This window comes from Danio rerio, chromosome 18 (assembly GCF_049306965.1).
Source record: "Danio rerio strain Tuebingen ecotype United States chromosome 18, GRCz12tu, whole genome shotgun sequence".
NCBI classification, from domain to species: Eukaryota; Metazoa; Chordata; class Actinopteri; order Cypriniformes; family Danionidae; genus Danio; species Danio rerio.
The window spans coordinates 27,979,051-28,004,405 of NC_133193.1; the positions used below are offsets into that span (position 1 = coordinate 27,979,051).

General features: G+C 39.3%; 1 protein-coding gene across 3 annotated transcripts in view; it reads right to left on the reverse strand.

Annotated features, from left to right (window-relative positions):
* The window catches only part of frmd5a (FERM domain containing 5a), a 221,444-nt gene that overhangs the window by 86,174 nt on the left and 109,915 nt on the right, over positions 1-25,355 (reverse strand). The gene's annotated exons all lie outside the window — the stretch shown is intronic.

Genomic DNA, 25,355 nt, shown 5'->3' on the forward strand with positions numbered 1-25,355 from the left:
CAGTATGCTGATTTGCATTCAAAGAGCTCGTTCAACTAAACTTCAGTCATTTGCAACTATGTTCTCTACTTCAGTGCTATAGTATTTTGCTCAAGAGTGCAAAGTAAATGAGGATGTTTCAGTGGGTGTTTTAAAGCTTTGGGAAGGTTATCATGCGTGGGAAGCAGAGCTCCTCATTGTGCGTTTGTAAGGATAAGAAGGGTAGATGGATACTAGATAGAGAAACACATTTCCTGCATTTTCTCATGGGATGAGTCAACTGTTGAAGTGAGTCAGCTCCCTGATCTCTGTTTCTACATGACGCCATTGTTCATCAATGTCAAAGATCAGCCAATATCATAATCTCATATGCCACCTGCTTAAATATTGTTATTGTTGAATAAAATTTCAATTAAACTAAAAGATTTTTAAAATTAAGTTATGAAATGAAAATCTGTAGAGTTTCCTTGCAATTAAATGTAATAAAACAGCTAAATTAAAGCTCAGTAAAAAGCTAATCTAAATAAATCATTAGCTTAAAATACTACCAAGTAAATCAAAATACTAAATCAAAGGTCAAAATACTACTAGATGAGTAATGTTAGTTATAGTGAAAGTAATTCAATTGGCTGGATGCTTGCTTAACATGTTTTTACATTGTGAACATGAACTTGCATTCTGCAACCATGTTCATCACAATATGAAATTGTTAGTGTAAATTAAACAAAGTAACATGTTGTATCCTTAAAAATCCACCTTAATATGTTCATAGAATATTTTTAGCAGGTTTAATGTGTTTACTGGATTTAGTATGTGCAGGCAACAAATTAAAATGTTAGCTTGTTTCTAAAAAGATTTACTTTATTAACAAAAATCAACACATGATTCTTAGCGCTATTGTTGTTAAGCATGTCGCCAAATGCTATAATGTTGCTAGAAAATATTGACATATTGGGAATGTTGTTTTACAATGAATTAGGATTTTGTTAACATGATAACTTTGTTATATTTAACGAGTTAAATTTGTTACTACCATAGTTAGCATATCAAGTTGTTAACATGTTTTTAGCATGATTAACATTAGCCCTTTTCTCACATTGATACCGGTAACTTTAATGGTAATTTTTTTTTTTAAATCATAAAAAAATATAATAAAAAATAAAATAAAAATTTGCTGTTCACACAGGCAAGGATGTTCCAGATTTTTTCCGAAAAAGACCGTTCACACATCCATTCAAAAATACCAGTAAATTCTGACATCATTAACCAGAAATGAGCTCAAAATGGCTGCGCTTGTATTTGTGAACATACAGTAATAGAGATCCAGCTTGAAGCAGAGCTTGAAGGTAAACAAATGGCGGTTTATCAAAAGCATTTTATAGATCATTTTTAACACAGTTGGCATTAAGAAGGAACATAACATCTAGCAGATAAATGTGTCTGGAAAAATATCCAAAGGCTTTTAATTTCATAAACAGTGCAGATGTGAATGCGTCTGAGTGTTCTGATTGGCTGGAATAGATGTCTCAAGTCAGCACATTCTAAGCGTGAATGCGCTCTTTCTGGCAATCTTCCTTCTGCGTTTACACAGCGCAGCATTCCAGCAAATTACCGGTAATCTTACAACTTCCCTTTCCGGAAAATTGCCGGAACGAATATCAGTATTTTCAAAAAGGGCCTGTTCACACATACAGACCTTTCTGGAAAATTGCCGGTAATTTTCTGGAAAGGTTTGTATGTGTGAAATGGGCTATAGTTAGCATATTGCTTTCTCAAGCCAACAAACATACAACAGGTTTAAAAGTAGTATTTAAACAACATATATAGATGATTTCAGTGTTACAAAAGTTTCAAATGTCATGTTTATTTCAATGTGAGAATGTTTTGTCGGCACAGTGGCTCAGTGGTTAGCACTAGGGCTGTGTGATTCATTGAAATCGAATCGAAATCGGGATTTGGACATGTACATTTTCTAAATCGCCTTACATCATGGTTTTCCCACAGTATGGTATTTGAACCAATCATAACGCTGCTCGCCTGAACAGAGCACGAGAGCAGGAGACTGAATAGCCTGAGTATACAGGGATGCTGAGTTCAGTAGGAGGACTTGGTGCCAAAAAAATCAACATCTGTAGAATGGAATTAAGTTACTTTGGATACAGGAAGGCTGATGTGTGGCAGAATCAGGTAATTTGTAAGTCAGTCATGTATTCTATCTATGTACATCATCTAAAAGCGCCTGGAAAGCATTAGCGCATCACTTCCTTCTGCATTTTCAACATGCTTTGTGGTCACTCCTTTGTTGTTGCTCGGTGACAATCAACGTTTTTCAGAGGATGACAACCTAACAAAACATTGCTGCAGTTCTGATACAAGTTTTATGCAAGTAGAGAATTAAAAATCACTTGGTGTTCAGGTGTCTTGTGTTTGTCTGAGGTAACTGAAATATGTATATTCCATTAAAAATAGTTGGTGGTTCATTCCGCTGTGGAGACCCCTAATAAATAAGGGACTTAGCTAAAGGAAAATAAATGAATGACTGTTTCTTAGTAATTATTGAGTGAAAAAAATGGTATTTCAAATATACAGAAACTATAAGTTGAATATATTAAAATATTTTATATAAAGTACATTTGTAGAAAAAAAAAACGTTTTATTAAAACTTTGGCTGTTAGAAAGGTTTAATGATTGCATCACGATCATTATGCGTAATAAATGTCAAATTCCAGCACATCTCAATAGCTATCATCTCCTTTTGCAGATCCCACTAGACTCACTGACCCTAGTTTGACATCCCCCTGGTACACAGCATAAGATGATTATACTGCCGTGTGAGTATAAATGATTGCAACAGTGATGCAGCATCCACACATTTCATTTAAAACCCATTGCATATGAATGAATATGAAGGTTTTGGGGAATATTGAAATTCTGCAAATCACAGCTGGCTCTGGCTTGGCAGGAACAAGGGTATTAAAATAGCCGTGGCTGCTCAAATGCTCTTAATTATGCAGAAGGAAGAGTGGGCCTCCTGCTTGGGCCACAGCGGGCAACACAGACTAGTGACACGACTCCTCATCCATCACACAACGACAGTGCCCATTAGAACCTCCCACGCTCACATACACGCACGCACAAATACTAACACGCACAACAATCACACTTTCTTGCCAAAATGGCTATCGTGGTGTAGTTTGGGATTGGGAAATGGGATCAGTAAAGGAACTCAAACTCGCACACAATGGCACTGGATGTTAGTGTAATGCTCCATGAGGCTATTGGCACCAACATATTTTTTATTTTTAATATTTAAAAATCATTATCAGTCCAAATTAAGTTAATTAATTTCAGCAATAAGTAATAGATTATTGAAAACAAATATTGTCTGTTGTTAGTTAGTCCCCCAAAAAAGAAAGAAAAGTGTTACTTAGTAACTTTTTATGGAAAGTAATTTGTTATGTTATTTTTGAGTTACTTTTGCATTACTTTTTCTAACCTTGCAAAGGTTTAATCTCTTTCAAAACTTACCAGTATTTTTTTTTTTACATTTTTTTCATAGAGAAGCTCTGCATTTAACAGCCCCCTTTATAACCTACACCTTAATTTTCCTTTAAAAAAATGTTGGATTAAAATCTATTTTTAGAACTTTCTGAGCTCAGAGCTTTACATGCTGTATGTACAGATTAATGAAAGAATGTAACGTAATGTAATTGCTACTTTGGAATGTTTTGTGTTATTAGTTAAGCAACTACATTGAGCTAAACATTGCAATACAGCCTAAGAGTACTAACATGAAATAATTTATTAAGGCAAAAACAGATTTTAAACCTTTAAATTTTTTTATAACATAATAAACAGTAAAACAATAAAAGACATCCCCAAATCAAAATAAACCTTTGAGCTTTATACATTGAATAAATTGCTTCACATGGCCTTAACAAATGTGTAAATCATTTAACAAAAGTGAAACAATCTTACTATATTACAAAACGTAATCATCTACAAAACGTTAGACAGGGGCTGCACCTACTAACCAATAAAAGGAAAAAACATTCTTTTAGTTTAGTTGAATTAATCGTTTTACCTGGAGAACGTGAACTGGGGTGCAGGTGTAGTGCTTTCATTTATTTTATTTTTCAATTTCATGTTTCTTGCTATTGTCAAGAGTCTTACTTACACATAATCTGTATCAACAACAATCCACTTCTTTTCTTTGATGAATTCAAAATAACAAGAATCCATTGCAAAAATTGTCTGTTATGATGACGGTTGATTCGCAAATAAATCTTTTTTTTTTTTTTTAACTAGATCTTTTAAGTGAACGGGTCAAAACAGTACATAAAATTAAAGTTTATTGAGTTGTCGATAAACGGTTTGCGTCTTCAGTAAGTACTAATATACCGGATACTCCCTCTGGCTCAAAATAAACCAATATCCTGAGTTATTCAGTTAGTAGAACAGTACACTGACTCATCTGCTGTGAAAAAGGAGATCTGATGATGAGTGCGAGGCGACTGCCTGTTCCCTCGCAGCATGCTCTCTCACTGAGTGTGTGATTTAACCTGACTTAGGTCATTTTTATTTTGCAATATATTTTTTAAAACAAATTAAGCAAGGTAAAAAGGAACTTTCTGTACATTTTTTAAAGTAACTTAAATAATATTACTTCTTTTTCAAAGTAGTGCATTATATTACTCATTAATTTGGAAATGTAATATTATTACGTAACGCGTTACTTATAACTCGTTACACCCAACACTGTTGGCTATTGGCTAAAAGTGACTTAAAGCTAAAACACTCGACTGCTCTTACATTTTAGTAACAATAACTGAGACTTTTTATTCAGTTAGTGGCCTCATTTTATTTGTAACACTGTAAGCTATGACATCGACTTGCTTTGTACTACAAAGATGCCATTTTCACACTTAAGTAACATAGTAAACAATGTAAACAACAAGACTCCAGAAGAAATGGTGACATAAACAAACAAATAACTATCCATGATTTACCACTATTGTGTTGGTGGACTAATATGTTTGATGGGATGTTTCAAAATAAATTGCGAAGTACAGCAACGAATGCGTGTGTTGTTATTATGATGATAAGTATGTACTCCATATCTAAGTGTGTTCTGTACAACTTGCACAAATGTAATATATATATTCTTTATAAGCTTCCCATTAAAAACAACTAACTACAATTGCTGCTTGAGGGTTGTAGCTTTAGACTGATGTATAGTTTGTCAAGATTACTCATGTTTTTTAAAGGAATCTATTCGTAAACACTGAAATGTTAACAAACAACACCTCCGTGCATCCACATCCTGATGCTTAACAGAATTAAGAAAACATGCTTAACCCTAACCCTAACAAGAACAGTTGCATTTTTATTAACTAACATGGAAAAAGACTGACAAATAATGTAGCAAATGTATTGCTCATTGGTTGTTACCATTAGTTAATTTATTAACCAAGTTACCAGCTCACTTATTGCAATATCTAACATTACATAATGAGAACTTAATGGGGATAGTTCATCCAGAAATGAACACTCATTATTTGCTCACCCTTAAGTGGTTCCAAACCTTGTTCCAAACTTTATGAGATTCTTTCTTCTGTTGAACAAAAAATAAGACATTTAAAATAAAGTCGAAAGCCTTTAACCATTGACTTTCATTGTAGGAAAAAAACATTGGAAGTAAATGGTTACAGTTTCAAACATTTACTTTACATTATTTTCAACAGGATAAAGAAACTCATAAAGGTTTAAAATAAATAAAAGAAAAGTAAATGATGCCATAATTTACATCGTCACTTTATTATCATTATTTTCACTTATTTTTATCACTAAAATGTAAAGTATTATACTTATTTTAAATATTATGCACCTCCAAAATACTCTTTAAAAAACAACACACGAATACAAAAATGTCGTATTTTGTTATCTCCAGTCCATCATACTTGGCAGAAGCCATTCATCAAATGCCAACATCGTCACTTTTTTCTCTCTCTTTTTGGTTGAGGGCAGCTCTATTTTGGAGGACGTGGTCACATGTTAAGATAGCGTTAAGTAACTCTGGATGACAGGAGAGAGTCAGGGCTCCCTGAGAAAAGCATCCAGGAGAGACCCAAGGGCACGTCTATCAGACACAACCAAACTCTGGCTGATGGCTTCATCGACCAGCACTACTTACCAGCACAGCAAACACATAAGCAATAAAATGCAGACTTTCTATCAGTCTCTTGCTATCATATACTATACACACTCTCTCAAAGATGCTGTCATATTGACACAGCACATTCTGAAACAGCAGTGAAGTTTAATAAAAGCTGTCTGATGTATGTCAAAGACAAAGCACATTTGGCCAAAATGCACAATTCAGAAATTACAGCACATCTCTAAATTTGCTTTACAACAGGTTTTCATTCATTCATTCATTCATTCATTCATTCATTCATTCATTCATTCATTCATTCATTCATTCATTCATTCATTCATTCATTTTCTTTTCGGCTTAGTCCCTTTATTAATCCGGGGGTTGCCACAGCAGAATGAACCATACACACACATTCACACTCATACGGACAATTTAGCCTACCAAATTCACCTGTACTGCATGTCTTTGGACTGTTGGGGAAACCAGAGCACCCGTAGGAAACCCACGTGAATGCAGGTAGAACATGCAAACTCCATGAAGAAACACCATAAGGCTGTAAGGCGACAGCGCTACCTCCTGCGCCATCGAGTCGCCCATTACAAGTTTTAAACAAATGATTAAAAACTTTTGTATTCATTTTGTCTATTCATTTACCTGACACAAACCAATCCCTAATTCAGTGTTTTTAGTTATTTTATAAATTTGTGTAAACAGGAAATTGGTTTGACAACGTTGTCATGTAAATGAATCCTGTGTTGGGGGACATTTTCAACTCCCATTAAAAATAAAACTAAAGGTCAGCGCCAGTAGCCTTGTGGTTAGTGCATCGACACATGGCACTGAGGTCCTATACTGACCCTTCCCCTATCTCTGCTCCCCATACTTTCCTGTCTCTACAAATCCACTGCCCTATTACAATAAAGGTGAAAAAAAATAAAGATAACAAATTTAAAGCAGATATAAACAAATGTATAACTGTTAAGATGCAGAAATACCTTGATTTTTATAAATATGCTGCCAACCATGAAAGTATGGGGCTTGTATTTAATGCCAGTATTCAGTCAAACTTCATCAGGGCTACAAAGAAATTATGTTATATGGTTATTACAGTGATGGTGAATAGGAGTACAACATGATCGTAAAAAGGCTATTTTGCAAAAACTAAAAGGTATACAGTAATTACCCTAATAAGTCACATGGCTACTTAATAAGTAAGTTGAATTAAATAAATGTAAAATATTTTAGTATGAAAAAAAAGAATTTTAAGGAAGAAATGAAGTAAAAAAACAAATAACATAAACAGTTTGCTGGTGATAATACACAAGTATTGTTTTAAAAAACCTGTGATCAACTTCAAGGCTTAAAATTATCATCCACTAAGTGCCAAATGAGAATAAAAATAAGTGTTGGTGAGTATGTGAAACAGTGTTACTCACCATTTGGCTGTTGACTTTGTCATTATTCCAACAATGTCTGAGAATGCCAAATGATTCAGTGTAATTATAAAACTGTATCAATTATCAAAAAGTATTTTTTTGTAATTCTAAAAAGATGTCATTTGATGTGCAATGATTTCATATGAGCACCTCAGTTTTCTCAACTCTGTTTGCGTGTACTGTTTATACTGCATTGGAAAACACAGCACAAGTCACACATCTTTGCAAAAATACAGTGAGAATGATTTATAAATATGTTGTCAACACACAAATAGTGTTTTAAACCATACAGTATGTTTTTCTGCCAAAATAAAAGTTCAATGGTGAAATGTTTAAAATCAAAATACAATAGTGTAATTATTTTACTTTCAGAAATGACATATTTTTGGTTATATAATAATAGTACTAATAATATGAATATGAAAAATTCATAAAACTGTACAACTGCAGTAAAATGTTCATCCAAGTAGTTTAGCCCTATTTATGGATTTACTTATGTAATAAATAGTTTAATTGCAGGTATGGTGCAATGATTTTTAATTTAAAATGTATTTTTTGTTTTTGTCTGAAAGAGAAAAAAGGCCAAAAATATGAGTAAAAAAAACACTTTGTTTCACCCTCCAGACGTCATCACTGTGTAGTATGAAGTGGCTTTCTGACAAGACACAAAAAGTGCTGTGTTGCACTATGAAACCCATTCATTTCAATAGCTTGCAACGTCAAGATGGCTTGTTGATGCACCAACCAAAGTACAAGCAGCAAACTACAAGCACCAAAGCGCACTATCGACTAGCTTACACATGCCAAGTTCAAAAAAGCAAAATTTTCATCTCTGTGGATATTCTACTCATATACAAGTATATTCTAAATGTATATGTAACCCCGCCGGTCCTACGCCACTCAACCCACTCCAGGCTGGTATTGAACCGGCAACCTTCTGCATGGGAGTCGGTTGCTCTAACAAGGAGGCTAAAGACCATAGCCTTTACCGTCTATTGCTATAGCACCTTTAGAGGTCAGAGGAGTGAGGTTTACCTGCACAGCACTTACTAGCTGGCCTCTGGTACATATACATCATAGACTCCATACATACATACACACACACATATATATATATGCGTTAACCACACATGTTCCCGGGAAAAGTCAAATAGAGCTCAAATAACCCACCGATACATTTTTCTTTACTCATTCACTGACCCTGTGTTTGTTGTTGTTGTTTGTTTTTGTTTTTTTTATCAGTATAATTTAAGTTACTGCGTTAAATTTGAAAATGTAAAAAATACTTTATATTATTTCATAAAAATACTATATATTTTTTAATATTATAAAACCTTTTTGAATGTTGCAGAATATTTGATTCGGTTTTTAGCTTTTAAATGGCCGGTGTGCCAATTCTTTTAGTCCCTATGTGTGATTGACTTATCATAATCAAGCATTCCAATGTTTACTAGCAATAATTTATAATGTTCCTTTTCAGTTGGGAAAAAAAGCAAAAAGTGACACTCTTTCTCTTCTGAGACTGTCCTTCAGCATGCAGTGTGTGATGACTTTGCTCATTAGCACATTTAGAATGCCTACTGTCTTATTGAAGTATGGCTTTTCTTCGCCTTATTTAAATAATATGTTCTATTTTTGGATAAGATTGCTCATGGTTTACTAAATGAGGCTTGTACTGCTTTTCCCTATCTGTTAAATTTGTTTTTAAAAGTTTTGCAACAAATGTCAGTTTTAACAGACTGAATCAATAGAATAATCTTGATTTCTGTAATGTGAATGAACCCAGTCCCATGAGGATTTTTGGGACTTATAACAATAAAGCTAACATTACTTGCAAAATGCACTTCCGTACCACCACCTCAGCTATATGATTTTTTATTTATTTTTTTTGCTGGCATACGATAAATGAATGAATCAGAATTTTGATCTGTTCATGCAGCTATTATGTTTAACACTTTTTAAATATAAGATTTCTGTGTATCCAGATGTTTGTGTCAGTGCAATCTCTGAGCGAGTGACGAGTGTTTATGCTCTTCAGTGCTGCATATTTCACCACAGAATAGAACAGCAATTAAACTGACAGGAATACTATTTGTCTCAGTTATTTTTCATATTTTATCTTAACAACAAGTGGATTCAGAAATCCCACATCAACAGCACCGCTATATCTCAGTGCTTATATGAAGACTTACAGTATCACATAGAACATGGCTGACTGAGTCCTACTACCGGTACTGAAAGCCTGGTATCATATAGTGTAGTTGTTGGTTTTTAATACCAATCTGTTACCAAAGTTGACAACAATATAAATGACAAAGATTGTTAAGGTCAAAATAACATTTTTAAAATTTAGTTTTTTGTATATTTTCACTGCAAAGCATCACAAAAAGGCTGCCAATATTGTCACAAATTTGGACAAAAGTAGCCACAAATGCAGTTTTAGGCGCAAAAGTATGTAAAATGTCTGGTGAAATCCTAGAGGGAAGTCCTGGAGGGAAATCAATGGGAAAACAATCATGAAGCAAATAAACACAAGCCTGTTCTGCATAAAGCACATGAAAGAACAAGAGGGGGGAAAGTGAATCAGAAAAGGCTGGGAGTGACAGGGCCAACATTCACCCTCAAAGGGAGGTTATCACGTTATCCGCTCCTTATGAGTGGCAATTATGCAAATATGAGCTGGAATGGGACCAGGACAATTAGGCACAGTGGGTGTCTGTGCATACATTACAAATAAAAGGGCACAGTGAAAGGGCCAGAGAAGAGGCTCTGTGCAGCGAGTGGGCAGCAGCTAAGGATGAAGAAGGAGGGAGAACTGTCTAATAACTGTACCAGGCTTTAGCTATTGTTTACAAAAAGCACAGGTGCTTTCAGCAGACCACAGCTTGCGGACCAGTCAGTGCAATCTCACTTTTATTAGATTCACATTTCATACAGTTATACTATGTCTCAAAAATAACGCAGTGTCTGTGTTTAAAGATGTATGTTTTTGAAGCAAATATTGTAGTAGTATATTCAGTTTTTATTATCATTAAAATGACTTCATTTTGACATATTGCTAATATTTTTATTATTCCCTATTTTTATTTTAGTAAACATTTTCAGCAATTATTTCTCCAGATGGAAATCATTCTAGTATTGTTATTTGGTGCTCAAAATCCTTTTTGTATTTATTAAAATATATAAAAAAAAAAACATATACAGTTGAAGTCAGAATTAGTAGTCCCCCTTTGATTTTTAGCAAGGACATTTTCACAGTATGTCTGATAATATAAGTTCTTCTAGAGAAAGTCTTATTTGTTTTATTTTGGCTAGAATAAAATCATTTTTTTTTACTATTTAAGGTCAAAATATACCACATGTCTTTGGACTTGTGGGGGAAACCGGAGCACCCTGAGAAAACCCATGCGAACATGGGAAGAACATGCATGGCAAACTCCACACAGAAATGCCAACTGACCCAGCAGAAGTTTGAACCAGCGACCTTCTTGCTGCGAGGCGAACGTGCTACCAACTGCACCACAGAGTCACCACCACCACCACCAATGATAATAATCATGTTGACAAGCACAACTTTGGATTTTAATAATGCATTAGATAATGTTGAACTATGATTAATAAATTCTTTATACAATTATTTATACTTATATACATTATTTACACTTTATATAACATTAACTAATGGACCATTATTCTAAAGTGTTACCTAATGACTAAATAAAATCTAATCCATTTGTGAAATTGAATATTACTCAGAAGCAAAATATATAGTCTGAGACAAAAAAAAATGCAAAAACAGAACCTAAAAAGGAATATTACTTTTAAAAAAGAAATATAAAATATATAGTTATAATAATTACATAAAATATCAAATAATAATGATCCTATTTGTCAAATTATTTTGTCAAATAAACTTTTAAATCAAATGATGCTGAACCCAATGCAAACATTATCCTTTATAAAAACGCATTCACTATTGGTGAACAGTTACTTGAAATCCAATCATATCGTCATCCAATATTAAACTTACAGTAACATTGTGAGTATAAAATGTTCAGGCCTGAGGGTCAGTGAGGGCGATGTTTTTAACTGAGTCACCGCTGACAGTGAGAGTAAGCAGACTCCACACATTACACATTGACGGTATGCAAAGCTTCGGTTTGCTCCATTGTGTGGTCTGCATTCTGTTCTTGAGGCATTTGCTACACTTTTCATTGAGTAAAAAAGTACTTACAATGCCCTGGCGCAGCAAAGAGCCAAACAAATGCATGGCAGGGGGAGCGGGACAAAGACAAATGTTCTCCTCTCAGACAACAGCTGCCCGACTGCTCTCTATAGAAACAGAGGACTGGATGACTCTTGATGATCTGCTCATCCAGCTGGACCACACTAAAAACACACATCTCAAATAAGAGACTTTACGGAATTTAATTATTACCAGTAGGCTCCAATGCTCCAATCGATCGGCCGGAGATCGGTATCGGCCGATAATCACATATCATAACTCAATCGGTACTCGCTAATCTGGCCGATATTATAAACTGATCACAAGTGTTTGTCTCTCTTTCTCTCTCTCCCTCTCATTGTGTAATCGAGCGGTTGTGAGGCACTTCGGCACTGCGATCATTGTGCTGCTGTCAATATTTGGACTCTAGAAAAATATTTAAATGGCATAGCATGTATTTAGGCCTTTTTACACATAAGAACTTAAAAGTTCTGTGTTTTCAACAAAATTACAAGTTCACTAAAACCTGGCAAGAAATATAATGGAAATAAAACACTTATTTTCTTTTAAACTTGGATATTTAATAACATAACTATTTGTAATATACTTTTTAATTGCACCAAACAGTAGTTTACAGGCCTATTTCTTTTTAGTACAGAAGTTATTAAATTCTTATGCATTAAATATGCATTCCAAACTTTTTCTTGATTGAGACATGTTGAATTCTTCTTTCATCATTTACAATGTTTCCAAATTGCATTAGGAGTCATTTTTCTTACCATTTTTATCTGTTGTATCTATTATGTTCTGTAAAGCTGCTTCTGACCATTACATGTCCACATTAAATAGTTATAAGAGACATGTTTAAGGGATTGTAGGAAACATCCTTAATTTATTCTCTTAGGTAGAGAGAGAGAGATCTCCTTACTTAAAGGCAAATAGGGCTTTATGCAATGACAAAGTTATATAAAGCTTATTCAGTATTCAGTATTGGCTGATCGCCATGACAAGGAATCAGTACTCGGTATCAGCTGCAAAAATCCTGATCAGAGCATCCCTAATTCCCAGTATAAGGCATCATTTAGACATGCATTTTGCACGACCAATATTTGCCATCTTAGTCTAAGAGTCTCAAAACAAACTATGAAAACTAAAGACATGCTTGTAGGGCAAAAAGGTCTGAACAAAACAATGTAGAAAAACAAAACAAAAAATAAGAAAATAGTACTGAGTAACAAACAACACCATAACAACTGAAATATATCAAATATAATTCATTCATTCATTTTCTTTTCGGCTTAGTCCCTTTATTAATCTGGGATGGCCACAGCGGAATGAACCGCCAACTTATCCAGCATTTGTTTTATATGCAGTGGATGCCTTTCCAGCTGCAACCCATCACTGGGAAAATATTAAATATAATAAAATAAAATAAAAATAATAAAATGATTATTACTAAAAATAAATAAGTAGAACTTTAAAAAAATAACTCATTTTCAAACAAGTTGCTCTCAGGTAAATATGCAAGATGTCCTAGTTGCAGTCTGTAACCACAATGACATACTGGACCAGATCCCCTATGTACTAGACACTGTACCACCCACTAGGGTAACACCCATGCTACTGTGACGGTTTGGTTTAGGGTAGGTGCAGGTGATCATCCATTACGTAGTGGACCTGGTCCAGTATGTCATCAAGTTGCAGGCAGCAGGGGGGACCGTCTCTATGTTGCTTTGCTCTTCTTACTGTACAATTAATTACACAAGTAACATTTAATGTGTATTGATGCAACTTATGGAACTTAACATTTAATACTTTATTATTGACATTGTGAAAAAAAATGTCTCTGGCTTCACAATACATCACTACATACAGACAGATACTTTTATTCAACCATCAAATTTGTTTGAAGAGAAATGACAAAGACTTCTCCCAAAAGATAAAGAACTAAATTCTATCTTTATTTACTGCAAGTCTGAATTTGTGAGCGGTACATATAAAAATGGTTTCCATTTGAAATTCTAACAGCACTTTGCATGAAAGTTAATTGGTAAACTTTCCCTATTGCTCATGGTTGCCTAAAGAATCTACCTGATGGAAGTTTAAGCAAGCATAAACTCATTGTAAAGGGGATGAGAAACATCCTCAGCTATTGTTAAAGCTCTTTACTTAACTTTGATTTATACTAATGACCTTACTTCCCTCAATTTATAATCCTGAAAAGTTTTGCTTCAGTCTGTAATAATTCAACCTCCTAATAAAAATATATCAAATAAATATATACATATACAAACACACATGTTCACATACACACGTTTATATAGCTCTCTCTATACATGTTTGTAATCTCATTATAAATTAAAATAGCAGCAGATATTATGCTGCATATTTTAACTGATGGTGACAAGACAGAACATTAGATCAGGATGCATCAATGCTGACGGAAGAGATTTTTCAATTATTTATAACACAGATGCTTCATTAGCTCCGATTACCACACTCATTTCAGGAAGCATTTGGAATAGACTGGCCTGGCCTGGCCTCTGTCTGTCTCACAGATCCATCCATTCTTTTATCTATTTATATATTCTTCTTTTATCCATTAATCTTTCATCCATTCATCTATATCTTATCCATCCATCCATCCATCCATCCATCAATATTTTATCCATTAATCTATTCATCCATTATCCATTTATCCAATATGGATACATTGACAATTCAATCATTCTTTCATACATGATTCATCTTTTATCCAAACAGCCATCTTTAAACCACCTTTTATTCATCCATCCATACACCCATCCAATGATCCTTACATCTACTGTATCTTTGATACATACAAAATTCTTCATCCATGAAGCATCTTTTATCCATACATTTATGCAGTATGTGTCGGTGCTTCTCAAAGTCTGCACTACAGTCCGGATCTGGACCCGGAGAGAATTCAATCTGGACCAGACCCACCTCCATTTCACATTTTAAGAACTCTAATTGTGGATAAAAAGTGTAGATTTACTACTTTGATAAACTCATGTTGAACTTGTAATCTAGTACGTTTTTTGTCTTTTCGGTGATAGGTCGAAATGAAACTGAATCTACCATTGTCAGGAAACTTTCACCACAGTGAACATTTGAATAGATGAAAAGTTGATGAAGAAAATAGAGTTTTCAAAGATGATTGGACAAAGATAAATGTGTTCATTTTGATCCAATCTAATACAAAACTATTCTGTTTCACTTGTAATGAGATAATTGTGCTGTGAAGAGGGGAAATATCAATAGGCACTATGAAATAAAGATTTAGACAGCTGATGTATTACAGACAGTGCCATTTCTCACATTAGACTGCTCTGTATTTGCACCATGTCACTTATGACCTACATCTGGTGTGTTTTGTTCATAAAAATTTTTGAAGCTTACATTAAAGTAAATGTCTTGTGTCACTTAGCCACTTCTTATTTTTTATTGATGTATGCAAAAGGCTTTTTTGTTGATTTGTGTATGTCCAAGCTTATTAAAGACAAGTTTTGTTATAACCAGTTTTTCCAGACCTTATACTTTAATGAAGATACAACTATAGACTTTTGATCTGAGACTTTGGTTGCTTTCACACTTGGTCCAAATGTCTGATCTGAACCCAAGACTGATTGTCCACCTTCGGCTGGTTCGTGTTCACACCATTCTTTTTCCTTCTGAACCCTGGTACAGTTGAATTATCAAACTGCTGTTTTGTAAACAGCTGTTGCTAGGAGATGGCCATAAAAATAAAGTGGCAAAATGGAGACATCCGTATATCCCAGTCATTCTGCTTTTATTGAATCTTTTGGTTTTGTTACCAAAACTAAAATACTGAGAGCCACTTGCGTCCATCGCCCACAACAAAGCATTAAAAATGTTCAGAACATCACACAAGGCCTGCAAAAGTCATTTCTGGTGAAGACAAGTAGACATTTTCACAGTTTGCACTGGGTCAGTCCCGCTTGTCACCAAGGTAGGTGATACACACACACACACACACACACACACACACACACATGAATGAAAAATGAAAGTTTGTGTTGGCTCCAGTGATGTAGTGGTTAGTGCGTCAACACAAGCACTCCGATGCTCACGGCAACCGAGTTCGATTCCTCCGCCTCGTGGTCCTATGCTGATCCTTCCCCTCTCTCTGCTCTCTACTTCCAAATAAAGGTTAAAACAAAAACAAACAAAAAAAAACTAAAGTTTGTTGTACAGTTGGTGGTTCACTTCCATTATTTGGTACGACTGCATTCATATCAGAAGTAACGAACTGTACCCCAGAACACCTCTATCATGTGGACTGGGGTACGGTTCACGGGTGCGCACCCGAGTTCAGAAGACAGCGTTCACGCTAGCTAAAAATACCACACTTTGACATCTAATGAACCCGGGTGCGGACCGTGTGTGAAAGCACCCTTTGAGAACCCCCCTATGTCATCCTTCCATCCACTAATCTTTTATCCTTGTATTCTTTCATCCATCTTGCCACTTTAGCTGTGCTATTAAGGCATTTGATAAATAATTAATGCAGTTGATAAATAAAAACCTGTAGTATTTCAAGATTCTAGAACAACAATTATAAGTGAGGTAAGAACAATATTACCAGCATACCAGGGAGGCATTGATATGCAAAAGTCAAATTACAATGCACAACAAAAACCGCCATGAACACACAAAACAAACAATTTATCGAAAACAGCCCACGCACGAGACATGCAGCCTGCGCAACACTGTTCACTTTACTGCCAGTGGTGTTCAGAGAGAGCTGGCATGACAAGCAGTGAAAGACAAGCCTTCGAGGCTCTGAATCAAACTGACTGCACACAACACTGCAAGCAAATGAGCACCACATTAAAACAGCACACCAGCCTGTCACTTACCCACTATGACAAGTGAAATTATTTCCCCCCAAAAAATCTGATTGTGTGCAGTAATTGTAGGTTGTGCATTTCATTGATCTGGTTGTTTAATTGCTGAAATAAACTGACTGGCAAGCTGATCATTTGGGATAAATTCATCACACTTGCAGACAACAGACAAGACCTGCATGCTGGGAAAGATATTGTGTGCTCAAAGAATGACTCAGATTGTGATGTAGGTTTTTTTTTTTTTTTTGCACAGAAATGGGTTTCTTTTTGCCAGCAGCATTCACAATGCCAGCTTTTATAATCTATTAACCATTGTCTGCTCCTTCCCACAATGCCTTGCCCAGGGATAGGGAGGGAATGTATTACAGTACTTGTAGAAGAAGAATAACAATTGTATTCCAAAGGCTCCTGAGTCATGTTCATAGGAGAAAAAAAAAACATTGAACAAAAAAATCAAATGCTAACTAATGTGGGAATTGTGAATTGTGCAAGCTCAGTTCTTGTTTTTATGCTTAAAGAGATTACCGTCGTATAGTACTAAACTTTTAATTAGTTAATAAAATAACCATATAACATTGCTAATAAAAACATTGCTTAACGTAGTTCAAGCTTTCATCAGCTGAGAAAGTTCAACCTTCCAAAGGTTGCTGAATCAGTTCTATACTTCCATCATTAAATCATTCTCTGCACATAAATAACTGTCTGGTTTAGCTCAGCTACCAAATCTGACCTCCTAAGAGTACGTCGAATAGTTCGGACTGCTGAGCGAATTACTGGTACAACCCTCCCTACTCTCCAAGAAATGTACTTATCCAGCGCGAGCAGAAGGGCTGGCAAAATCCCTCTGGACCCCTCGCACCCAGCACACAGCCTCTTTGAACGTCTACCTTCTAGTCGACGCTACAAAGCACTGTGCACCAGAACAAACCAACACAGAAGTTTCTTCCCCCAGGCAAGCCATCTCATGAACACCTTATGATAGTAATTGTGAAACAAACATCACTACTTTTTATACACATATACACTTTTTTATTTAACAACAAACTTTATATGCCAATTTGCACATAACAGCTGCACATATAAAATTTTAAATAGTCATATACCTGTACATACACTTTTCAATTTGTCTATTTCACTACTTTTATTTTTTAAATATATTTATTATCATCAGGTTTTTGTCCTGTCTCTGTAATTCTGTTGAACTGTAGAAGCTGTGTAGAAGCAAATTTCTTGTATATGTGAACACATCTGGCAATAAAGCTCTTTCTAATTCTGATTCTTTAGTTTATCTTAAAGTGATTTTTATTTATTTTTTACATTTTTACATACTGTATAATAGAGATGTATTATAAGTCTATTTCCCAATAAGACTTAAAAACACTATTCTGTTTTTTTTATTTTTTATTATTACCTTCCATGCAGTGTGCAACACAGCTCTAAGTGAATGAACACATCCAGCTCAGGTTTAAATCTGAAAATGCACCTTGTTTAAAAATATAGATTTTTAAATAAAAGATTTAACTTAGAGTCCTTTGAATGATTCCGTCTAGATCTTTTGGTTGTTCGAATCGACGTCAACACAAAACACTAAACTATACTAAATATGAAGTGCCAGATCTGGTAAAACATGTACTCCCCTTTCCCTTCAGACACTAGCGGAGTGTGAGGGATCAAGGGATTGATCATGACGCGAAGGATACTATCAATGAGAGATGGCCAGAGATGCTGCTGTGAGGAATATAGGATTAAAGTTCATTCTCACAACAATACCACAGTTTTGCCAACCTAGTGCTGTGCTTGATCAGTCATTTTTCTGATGATTGATAAAATAACCCCCTCTGCAATGCGGAGTCGCCAACTGTTTTTTATTAAAGAATTAGCAAAGACTACTAATGCATGGAACTTTGTCAGTAACTGTTACACAATTTGTGTGAACCAGTTACTTCCAGATCCTGTGTTTCTCCTTCCTACACAACATGAAGTGTGATTAAATAAGATGCCACGTATTTTGTAGTTTGCAAAATATGTATTTAATTTTGTGTTGTAACTCTGTACGGATTGTAATCTCGTATCTGTTATAGATCAGTGCTTATAATGTATCTCTTGGGTTAAATCTGTATGAGCTATTTCACATATTGTGTCAAAAACCGCAATGAAAATGCAACGGGTGCTTCTTCCTTTACCGATTTCTCCTGCTGTTTGTTGCTACAGCCATCATCCGCTGTTTCTACAAACATGCGTGCACGACGCAGTCAGTTTTTAAAATAGTTCAATTTTTGCCACTTTGTGGATTAATACTGAATGTGTGTGATTGTTATATACTTGGGGTTGTGGATAAGTATAGAGCAGGGCTGGAGTGGGACTCCTTTTCAGCCCTAGAGTTTTAAGCCTTAGACCGGCCCACTTAAGTTCACGACTGACTGTATTAAAATAACGTCGTTTCCAATTCAGTACTTCAGTGAAGATTTACTTAAACAGTTAACACAATATAATGTTTAACAGTATCAAATAAATACAAATACAGATTAAGCTATACGTATTAAATAAAGATTAAGATTAAATGTATTAAATGTTCTAATGATACTATCATATCTTTTTCAACGAAACATCTGCTTTATAACTTCAAATAATTTTCATAAATATACAAGCATTTAAAGGTAGCTAAATCTCCAACACTATTCTTTAAAATGTCACAATGCCCTTTTCTGCAACATCTGAATATATATTCTGTGCAAAATTGCTCAAAGATATCCCGTTCTTAAATACAAATAAAGAATAAAACAAGTATTTCACTGTTATCTGCCAGATTTTTTTAACCACAGTATTACTTTCCAATGATGGCTTCATCTTTTTTTCCTTTTTAGCTTTCTGATAAAGTTAAGTCAGATTTTTAATGTAGTGAATCATCTGATTTCAGAAATAGTCTTTTGGCTTTTTTTATTGAGCAGGTGTAATATTCATTAATAGTAATGATTCGAATTCTTATATTCACTCAGTGACAATCCTACCTGCCCATTGTAGTGTGTTGGGCTCATAACTGGTGCTTAGTAACATTACAGAGCCTGGCTCTTCATTGTTAGCAGCAAACTGGACAAGAGGCTTCCGCTGCTGAAGAGCTATGGTACAAGAAAACATTCGCTACATAAATGATGGTTTACAGACATCATTGTTTTGCACTTCTCCAAACTTACTTTTCGTTAACTTTCACTATCTTCATGTGCTGTTGTACTCTCGCAGCTGCTGGTTTAAACAAAAATATACTCAGCTTTTTTAATTCTGGCCTTTTGAGCACCACCTTTGCGCTTTTTATTGTCCTTTTTTATCTCTCACGCATCACTTAAATGATTTTGCTGATGAGCAGGGTGAAGCTGTTGGGGAGTCGAATGCTAATTACGGCATCATTAACCTGAAGGCTGCATTCTGCTCATGGGGCTGCGAGAAAATAAATAAAGGAGTAGAGCAGCGGTAAAATAATGAATAAAAAGAGAGAGGCTATGGTCAATTAAATATATGAATAAATGAATGGAAAAAAAGGGCTGCTGAGAGTGCCAAAAACCAGACCGGCTTACCAGGAATACTACCGGTCCTCCCGATTAGCCAATCTGGGCCTGGTATAGAGGAATTTGCTCGTGTTTAATTGCATTGCTTTAATGCATTCCTGCATTGGGCTCACACTGTGCTCTTCTCTCCGCCTCGCAATGAATGTAGTCGACCAATCACAGACTGGGCCATCAGACCAATCAGCACAGATTAGCCTCACACAAAGTAGGGGATTGGGAAATGAATTGCTGAATAAATCATATGGAAGTCGTTGAAATAATTAGGTAAAAATACATGCATATTATAGGACAATGACAGAGTTTTTCGACCTTGCATGCATATCAGCCTGTTGTTGGAAACCAAAATATGACCTTTTCAATAATAATAGGGGCTCTTTAATGTAATTGTCAAATCACTAACTGCAATTTAACATGAAAATATACAAAGTTCAGATTGCATTCATTCATTAGCTGTCACACAACCAGCGATCGCTTTCCAGAGATCGCTGGTTCCCCTTCGGGGGGAACTTCAGCACTATAAGTGGATTTTATTGTAAAATCCACGCATTGGGAGGTTTGGTTCAGAAGCTACTCGTCTGAAAGAGTATTGAACGGGCCAATTAAGAATGAATTGGCAGCGCAAGCCTGCGCAGGTGAGCAGCATAAGCAATCAACTGAGTATATAAGCTCACCTGGCGCCAGCAGACGCTATCTTTTTCGCTTCAGAGACTTTCTGATCGAGTCGATGAGGGTTCCTCCTGCTGTGACCAGCGATTCTGAGCGAACGAGAGCATTCTCCCGGTCCAGAGTGTGTACACGCAGTGGCAGACGGTCGAGCTGGGTTTCTCCCTTGCCTGGCGTTCTTTGGGTCCGGTCCTCCAGAGCGGTGCGTATAAAGTTGCAAACTTCACAGAAAGAGCAACACAGTCGTGCAGCACGTCCTTATCAGGACGGCGCTCCGACTGTGCGTTTCTGGATGCGGTGGTTTCCTGTCCTCGGATGATGGGCGCGGGCACTGCGTTGCATGTCTGGGGGTCCAGCATGTTAATGCGCTGCTCGCGGGCAGTTCATGTCGTCATTGCGATGCCATGACTGTTGCGCAAGATCGCGGTTAGCCTTTGCAAAAGGGCGAACCACCCCAGTTGTCCCCTGCTCTGCAGCGGGCACTCGGGCAGATCTGAGGGTTTCAGCGAGAGATAATCCGTCGCCCACGGGCCCGCGGACCTCCCGCTCCTCTAAGCGCTCCATCCAAGCTTCGGGCGGGGGAAGCGATCCGTCTAACAGATGGTAGCCCTTACGCCCGATGACACCGGAGACCAGATGTCCACCGCGGCATCGGAGGGTGGGCTTTCATTGTCCGATGATGATCCAGACCCGCTCGCCCCCTTCGGGCTGGTGAGCGCTGTCACTACGGATCCTGAAACGGACATGTTAGCCGTGCTTTCCCGGGCTGCTTCGGCCGTGGGTTGGAGATGGTTTATCCCCCAGCTCCGCGGCCGGACCGACTAGAGGGGCGTTCCCTTCTTCCCGGAGGTGCACAGTAGGCTCACGCGGTCTTGTAAAGCACTTTTTTCTGCTCGTGCTGCGTGTTCCTCCACCCTAACCACTCTTGACGGTGAAACAGCCAGGGGGTATGTGGCGATTCCTCAGGTTGAGTGCGCGATGGCGGTAAATCCGCGCGGCGCCTCTTCTTGGCGCGGTCCGCCTCGTCTCCCATCCAAAGCCTGTAAGTTATCTACCTCCCTCGGAGCTAGAGCTTACATAGCTGCTGGCCAGGCTGCTTGCGCCTTGCATGCGATAGCCACCTACCAGCGCTACCAAGCGCAGGCGCTGGCCGAGCTGCACGAGGGTGGGTCCAACCCAGGCTTACGAGCTTCGCACCGCCGCCGACTTAGCTCTTCGGACTACTGAGTCCACTGCGTGTGCGTTGGGGAGGACGATGTCCACATTAGTGGCCCGCTCCGCCCGCCGTGCCATTCATACCTGCTCCTCGCCGAAGGCGCCCGCCTACGAGAGCTGCTCCGCCCCCGCACACGCCTCCGGCGAAGCGAGCGCGTCGGGCACCTCGGAAGCAGGCAGCCCCCCTGCCCAGAACGCCGCTAAGTCCGGCAACGGACCGCGAAGCGCCCCTGGGACAGGCCATCTGGAGAAGAGGGAACTTGCTCTTTCCCCGCTGGAGGGCGGGGCCCCATTTCCAACGGCACTTTTTACTGCCATGAAAACATTATGAAAGGGCACTTTTCACTTCCCCAGATGTGACAGCCCGAAATCTGCCAGTCTGGGACGCTATGCTTTCTAGCTTGCAGATTCGGTGCGTTTCGCCAGTGGCTCACGAGCGCTGGGAGGACGGTCTCCTTTCTCCCACCCCTCGAGCCTCCCCTCCGGAGCTCGGGTTTGGAGTGAGAGCAAATATCTCACCTCCAGCTTTTCCGTGGGACCCGCGAGCTTCCCGGATCAGCACACCCACTCCGCGCTGCCCCACTGCTGGTACGTCAGCGATTGTAGCGATGAGTCCATTAGCGAGAGCTCTGCCTGCCTGGTTAGCGCGGGCCAGCTCTTCGCGGTGGCTCATACGCACAATCAGACTCGGCTATGCGATTCAGTTCGCGAAACGGCCCCCCAAGTCACGGGTGTGTATTCACCAGGGTCAGCCCTCTGTCCGCCCCTGTCTTGCGAGAGGAGATTGCTGTCCTCCTGGCGAAGGATGCAATCGAGCCGCTCCCTCCAGCCGAGATGGAGAGCGGATTTTACAGCCCACGCTTCATCGTGCCCAAAAAGAGCGGTGGGTCACGGCCAATCCTAGATCTGCGCGTTTTGAACCGCTGCCTGCACAAGCTGCCGTTCAGAATGCTCACGCAGAAGCGCATCCTCCGGTGCGTTCGTCCTCTGGGTTGGTCTGCAGCATTAGACCTGATGGACGCGTATTTCCATGTCTCCACTCTTCCTCGCCACCGACAGTTTCTGCGGTTTGCGTTTGAAGGTCGAGCTTGGCAATACAAAGCCCTCCCCTTCGGGCTCTCTCTGTCTCCGCGGGTCCTCACCAAGCCCGCGGAGGGTGCCTCAGCGCCCCTTCGGCTCGCGGGCATCTGCATACTCAATTTCTTTACGACTGGCTGAATTTTGCCCTCTCTTTGATTATGCACAGAGTTGATTATGCACAGAGACAAAGTGCTCTGGCACTTCCACCTGTGGGGGTTTCAGGTCAACCGAGAAAAGAGCAAACTCGCCCCCGTGCAGAGGATCTCTTCTCTCGGGCTGGAGCTGGACTCGGTCACCATGGCAGCGCGCCTCTCCGGAGAGCGCGCTCAGCTGATGCTGTACTGTCTGAGAGAGCTCGACAGTAAAATAGTGGTCCCACTGAAACTATTTCAGAGGCTCCTGGGGCATATGGCATCCGCAGCCGCTTCATGCCGCTCGGATTATTCTATATGAGACCACTTCAGCACTGGCTTCACGATCGAGTCCCCAGACGCGCATGGCACGCGCGCGCACACCGAGTCTCTGTTACTGCGCTGTGTCGCCGCGCCCTCAGCCCTTGGAGCGACCCCTCGTTCCTACAGGCCTGGGTGTCTCTAGAACAGGCGTCCAGTCTTGTTGTCGTTTCAGCAGACGCTTCCAACACGGGCTGGGGGGCTGTGCGTTGCGGGCATGCGGCTGCGGACCTGTGGAAAGGTACCCAGTTGCATTGGCATATCGCCTGGAGCTGTTGGCAGTGTTCCTCGCTCTCCACCGTTTTTTTCCGGTGTTGGAGCGGCAACACGTGCTGGTCAGGACGGACAGTACGGCGGCGGTGGCGTATATCAGCCGTATAGGGGGGTATGCGCTCTCGCCGCATGTCTCAGCTCGCCCGCCGTCTGCTCCTCTGGAGTCATCCGCGGCTGAAATCGCTGCACGCCATTCATATTCAGGCAAGCTCAACCGTGCAGTCGATGCGCTCTCACGGCAGCCTTGCGTCCTGGAGAATGGAGACTCCACCCCGAGTCTGTTCAGCTGATATGGGCGCGATTCGGGGAAGCCCAGATCGATCTGTTGCTTCCCCCGAGATCGCTCATTGCCAGTTGTTCTTTCCCTGACCGAGTGCTCTCGGCACGGATGCACTGGCTTACAGCTGGCCTCGGGGCACGCGCAATACGCGTTTCCCCCAGTGAGCCTGCTCGCGCAGTTACTGTGCAAGGTCAGGGAGGACGAGGAACAGTTTGCTGGTTGCGCCCCTCTGGCTCAACCGGACCTGGATGTCAGAGCTCTCCCTCGCGATAGCCCTCCCCTGGCAGTCCCTTCGAGAGAGCACCTACTCTCTCAGGGACAGGGCACCACCTGGCACCCTCGCCGATCTTTGAAGAGATTTTTAGACGCGAGGAAGACTTAGGTAACCTCCGATTGCGGTGGCTAATACCGTCACTCGGGCTAGAGCCCCCTCCCCGAGCGCGCCTATGCCCTGACGTGAAGTCTATTCACTGAATGGTGTGTCTCTCGCTGAGAAGACCCCCGTAATTTGCCAGATCAGCGTTGTGCTTTCTTTACGCCGAGAGAAGTTGGAGAGCAGGCTGTCGCCCTCCACACTCAAGGTTACGTGGCTGCCATCTCCGCTCTCATAACGCGGTGGCTGGCAGCACCGTGGGAACGCATAACCTCATCATCCGGTTCCTCAGGGGCGTTAAGCGAATTAATCCACCCCGCCCCCTCTCATGCCCTCTTAGGATCTCGCCCTCGCTACACAAGCCGCGTCAGATCCCTTCGATCCTCGACTCAGTATATTTCTGTCCCTGAAGACAGCTCTGCTGGTCGCGTTGATATCGATTAGAGGGTCGGGGACCCGGAGGCATTTTTCGGTCAGTGACTCGTGCCTGTAATTGGGCTGGCTTCTCTCACGTTCTGAGACCCCGCCCACGATATGTGCCCAAGGTTCCTACCACTCCGTTTTAATACGAGGTAGTGAGCCTGCAAGCGCTGCCCTCGGAGGAGGCAGACCCAGCCCTTCTTTATTGTCCAGTTCGCGTTTTGCGTATTATCCGGACCGCACTCAGAGTTTAGATCATCTGAGCAGCTCTTCGTCTGTTATAGCGGTCGGCAGCAGGGAAGTGCCGTACCGAAATAAGTTCCCACTAGATTGTGGATGCCTTTCTTTCA